This window comes from Dermacentor andersoni, chromosome 3 (assembly GCF_023375885.2).
Source record: "Dermacentor andersoni chromosome 3, qqDerAnde1_hic_scaffold, whole genome shotgun sequence".
NCBI lineage: Eukaryota > Metazoa > Arthropoda > Arachnida > Ixodida > Ixodidae > Dermacentor > Dermacentor andersoni.
This window is the reverse complement of record NC_092816.1, coordinates 203,075,427-203,081,279: the sequence shown is the minus strand read 5'-3', so window position 1 is coordinate 203,081,279 and position 5,853 is coordinate 203,075,427.

Sequence of the window (5,853 nt, the reverse complement as noted above, 5' to 3'; positions counted from 1 at the left end):
CCGCCCGCGCGCAGTGCCATAAAAAGCCGCCGCATATAGTACGTTCACGGTTCAATAATTGTTCGACGCGGATGATTAAGCGCTAAAGAGCGATAACGGCTTATAATGACGGGAACGTCATCAGCGCACCTGGCGCGTCTACTTGCACTACTTTGCTTGCGTCGTCTCAATGCTCCTTGTGCCGCCGTCGGCACCAGTGCGTGTCGCCACTGAGGTATCGTTAGTACGTGCCTATATAATCAAGTTTCATAACATTAGTAATGACACCGGGCGTCGTGGAGATGAGAAAGTGCCATAATGTTTACGCATACTTAGTCTAACTCCCAGAGGAGTTTCTGCGTGGCAATTTATTCATTTATTTGTTCCTGGACGTCGCGCGATAGTTTGTTTAATGTGCGTCGGGTGTGGCGGCAGCTCCTTGCTATTTCGGCTGTAAGAGGGATAGTGATGCCAACACGGAGAAGACGCATGAGCGCAGCGATGATGTGGCTCGTGGTGCGAGAAACGCTCAATGTCCCACGATTATCCCAGATTTTATAGATCGAAGTGCCTCGCACACCACGACCAACTTCTTATCACATCCCTTTATCCCCTTATCAAGCCTGAAAAATTTCGTCCAGTGTTACTTCATCTTCCGCACGCAACTCTTATTTCGAAATAGCCTACAGGGCGTGTTCTTGAAAAACCTATTTTCTCTTAGTGACAGCTGGGTGAGCAGATTGTGCGTCCAGGCATGACATCTGCCTAGTCCCACTAAGTACCTGCAAGGATCTAGAGTGCTCGCCGTTGCGCTTCGGGGAAAAAGTACCTGGTAACGTGGTACACGCGAGCGGCGCATGGTGGCTCAGCGGTCGAGCACTAGGCTTGGGCGAAAATGGGAATACGTGTCCCGGTGCGCCTTCCTTCCTTTGTCTCGGCGTCGGCGTCCAGGCGGCAGGGCCGACACCGCAGCAGAGTCTCAGACGCTGGCATAAGAACGCAACAACGATCCTCAGACGCATTTTACAGAGTAACGACGTAGGGAGCCCGGGAACGGGGTCTGACTGGGCTTCGCACGTGCTGGGTCGTGCCGCCTGTCGAGCTGTTAGCTATGGCCGCAGCTACCTCATCGGGAAACACATAGGGCTACTTACCGAAATTGGGCAACCTCGCGCTCGGCCGTGTCATGGCTCGAATGGCCACTTTTATTGTTTACTATGCTACTCTATGCTTACGCAGAAACGTCAACGTAGTACATGGTGTTGAGACACAGGGGTAGCGTTTAGGCAAAGAATCCTTCGTGCCATACAGATGAGTACGTCCGGGAATAGGAGCGAAAGAAAAAGGCTAGTTTTATGTATTGAAACAACTAGTCATATTCTAGTCAGATCTCACACATGTCTGCAGGCGTTAGGACACCTCAGCACACCCTCTCTGCACCAACGGTCCGCTTCTAAAACGTTCCTCTTCCCTAGTTCCCAACACAAGGAAATTCGATGACCTCGTTGCGGAGAATTAGAGTTGTCGTATAATTCACAGAACTCCGCGGTTGCCCCGGGGGAAACAACCAAAGAATACGCACGGCCGATTTGGGGCGCAACAATAGCAAGACCAATATATAAAGATGGTTAACATCAACAAAGCTATGGCTGCAGCAACAATAAAAATACATCATCATTGTGCATCAAAACTGACAGCAATACTTGAACAGAAGAAAGCATTTACTTCTCTTTATCAAAAATTGTATTTAGAAACATGTAAGGCGAACATGACTAAACACTCGCGTGCAATGCTGTCAGTGTTAACAACTTAAAAATGCAATTAATAATAGAAAATCTCATAACTCAGCAAAATACAGCCAAAGCTGCTTTCGCTTCGCTTTCGTAAAATGACGCAAACATGACAATTTGCCTGAGAAACTTGAATGGAAGAACTGAACCTAACGTTCTTGATTAAAGATTTAATTATCGGGTTTTACGGGCAATAACATCGATCTCATTACGAGGCACGCCGTAGTGGGGGACTCTCGAAATTTGGACCACCTGGGGTTCCTTAACGTGCGCCGAAATCTAAGTACACGGGCATTTCCGCATTTCGCCCCCGTCAAAATGTGGCTGCCGTTGCCGGGATTGGATCCCGTTGCCGGATTGAACCTCGTGCTTAGTGGCCCAACAATTTAGAAAAATGTTTCGAATGTATGGCGGCGTGAGAAATTACACAAATGGATCTACAGCTAAATTTGAATGGATATCGGGGTCACCAATTTAAGCCCCAAACGAATTTATGTTTCGATTTCTTTGTGTGTGCGCAAGCAATGGCATTTAATTACTAGAAGACTTTCAGTTCGTGTACCGGTCTTCCACATGTGACGTGCGTGTACTAATCCTACGCACGTTGAAGAGGACCAGTAATCAAGATAAGTGAGCTAGCAGCTTACAAACTTTAAATACGGCGGAAGTGTAGTTACTGTTACGACTTTGAGGTGGTCCCGTAGCGCTCGTCACCCGTTTCGTGACAGAGCGTTGGTAGCGAAGACTCCGAGTCAGGCGTCGGTGAGAATAACGAAAGGGATTTTATACACTATATACAGGTCATTATACAGGACAAGTTCGGATCGGCACGGGGGCCGAGAGCTAACAGCAAACGCGACTGTTCCCGCTCGGCGACGTCCGTTGAAACTCCAACGCGTGACACATCTCACTCCAGTCGAGAGCGGCACTCAGCTCCCGGTGGGTCGGCGGATCCGGTTTTCCAGGCGGCTGCGTCGGGCCTTATAATGCCCCGAGAAACCATTGTCACTCAAACGGCCCAATACAAAGCCAGCACTCGACGGTCGTCCGAGAGGTCCAACCAGCGACCACGCTGGCCACCCGGTTCAAAGTTGGCGCGCGCGGTGACCTCCAGGCAAAAGGAGGTACGGCGCCGGGCTGTCTGGCACTTGGTGGCACGTTTGGACATGTCGCTCGCGGATGCTTATCCGCAGGACACCGCTGCCTGACGGCTCAGCAGGGGTAGCACACTCTCAAGTTCAACAAATGGCCACAGAGGGCGAAAAAATCGACCGCGCGCCGCTGCTAACAAAGCCGACGTAGTAGCATCACCTCGGGATGCGTTCGTTAGTTCCAACATTTCCCGGTAGAGGCGTCGTAATAAGCGCAATTTTATCTTACAAACTATCTCTTACAATTACCGAAGCATTTTCTTTTACATAAGAACAGGGCAAAATTATCATTGCTAATTAGATATTGTACTCTTTGTTAGTGAGTTTATTGTTTCTTCGCCATTATAAACGCAAATAGCGTTCAGCATCATCGATCTTTCACGTGACCTCTGGCCTGGATTTATAATTTTTACCGGTATTTCCGAGTGCACGGCGGCACGGATTCATTCGTTCGTACACTCAAGACTGCTTTGTTTCTAAAACTAGTTTCTTGCGCTTCGATGTCTCGCGTTATTTAACTTGGGGTGAAGTTACGTGTTTGGAAGCGGACATGTAAGCCCGGCAGTTGGGTTTCGGTCGTGAGCCATTCGGAACAGGTCTGCATCGAAACAGGAGCTGGATTTTGCTGCGGCTGACAACGGCAATAACGGTGAGTCGTTTAACACCGCTGCTTGAATCGTTATATAATATCCGTCTCATTACCTTCCAGGCGGGCACAAGTTAACGAACTAGATCCTGCATTACATATGGGCAGTGAGGATCTCAGTTGCTGTTTCCTAAATAAACCTTTACTTGCGAGGCTGTCGTTTGGTTTACACACACAACCAGGAAAGAAAGAGCGATATCGGAACGCGCGTCTCATTTTTCATGTTATTGTAGCCGTGGTTGTAGGTGACTGAGTAGCCTTAGCAATATACATATTAAACTTTTTTTTCGAGTCGGCCGGCAACGTCTTTCGTCCACAAAACCGAATAATCCTTTGGTAAAATGAAGTGAAAGTACAGAATTTAATGTATTAAACAGTTGCAAGCATGATAATTCACCCATATTTCGTACTTGTTGGTTCCAAATGTTCTTGCTGTTCAGATTGGTTTACCGTAGGGCATTTATTTTTGCAGTAGTGAAGCGGTGCATCCCGTTCGTGCAGAAAAATAATGCATCAGTTCTAAAAGCTTCATGACTTTCATGCATTTGCTTGTGGAACTAGCAGTGTGATCACTTCTAGTGTATAAATGAACCCACAAATGTTCTCATTTGTGATCTTAATAGTACTTGCGCTGTTGACATGCATTGTAGTTAGGCAGACATCAATTTTATGGACAATACCAATATTTATTTAACATGCTGCTTAAGCACCCTAGAACAGACAGTGTACATTTGCATGTGTTCTGTAGTTGCAAATCATTACAACAAATATGTCACACCTTTTTGCATTTCATATTGCAAAAATTTGCTTTTTCAATTTCTGATTCAGTCAAAATTTCTGTTCCAGACTTGCAGTAATGAGGACGGCACCAGTATAAAGCAACACACTCCACGCACTAAACAGAAGCTGCTGCCTGCTACAACAAGGTCATTGTGTGGACATTGGCTACAACTACAAGGTAAACAACACATGGTTCAGAAATAAATATGTTTGATATATGCTGTATTGGCTTGCTGTTTGCAGCAGATATGAATGTTTGTTCATATTTATGGTTCAGTATAATTGGTTCGAACATATAAAACACATAAATTTGGCTAATCTGTGCTGTATCTCATGTGTCACCGTTTTGCCCCAACAGAGTCTATGCCAAGCACATCTTGGTCATCACAGGAGCTCCTATCTGCGCCAACAGGAAGGGGCTGGAGCCGAATTTGCAAGGCTTTTACACCAAGAACAAAGAAGCACATGCAGAAGAATATGAATGAGGTATCAAGTCTGCAGAGGACTGTGTCAAGACTGAAAAGAGCTTCAGCCACCATTCCACCAGCACGGACATTTGGCTGATTCATCCAGGTAACTCAAGAAGGACTTTCTAGAAATTCTTCATCTTCAGATGCACCTGCAACATCTGACCAAGCACGGACGACGCTGGCCAAAAGATTGAGTTCCATCAGTTTGCCCTTAATCAGCTTCCTAGCCATGTTAATTCCGTTTGTGCCAAGTGTAATTTTCTTCTATAAATGCAAGCTTTCTCATTGCCCATTTTTGTTAGAGGTCATTCATCCTTATCCAAATATAAAGGTCAACCGATTCTTCGCTGATACTTAATACCAGTCACTGTCTAGCAGCCTAACATATCTGTAGCAGTATCTTCTAGTGTATGTTGTCATGCGCAATTCCTCTCCTGAAATAGCTGATGCAGCATCGGCATGCGTCTTGCATTAACCTATGCACATGTGCTATGCACCATATTACTTTTCTTGATGTTTTTAGCCTTCAATGCTTGCAGAGCAGAGTGGCTTCTCTCTTGAATGCAAGCTTTCTCATTTTTCATATTCCTAGTCTCGATGATTGCTCCTCTTCCTTGATAGCCTGGGTCTTTGTGCAAGCTACAGTGAAGTGATTGATTGCAGAATCTGGTTTTGCTGCCACACTTGGTTGTGGTAACTGTGTTACGTTTCTCAGATGTGGGGGCCTGGTCAGTTGCATTGGTAAGCAGTCCCTCGAGGTAAGCATTTGCTCCTGCAGTCCGCAAAGCGACATAGACTCCCAGTATACACACACCGTAACTGGTGCGCCCCGTTCGTTCTGGCCTGCTGCAGCCATGGGCAAATTGTGCTTGTGGCCTACTTCGGCCATGATTTGCTCAAAACGGAGACCAGCATATGTGCTTACATGGTTCGAAGTGTATGAAGTTGATAGCCGTATGGGTGGAAAGGCCCGCAAGAATGGCTGCCGAAGGCGATGCCCACAAAAGCGACTTGTCCACATTGCGACAAAGTGGGAC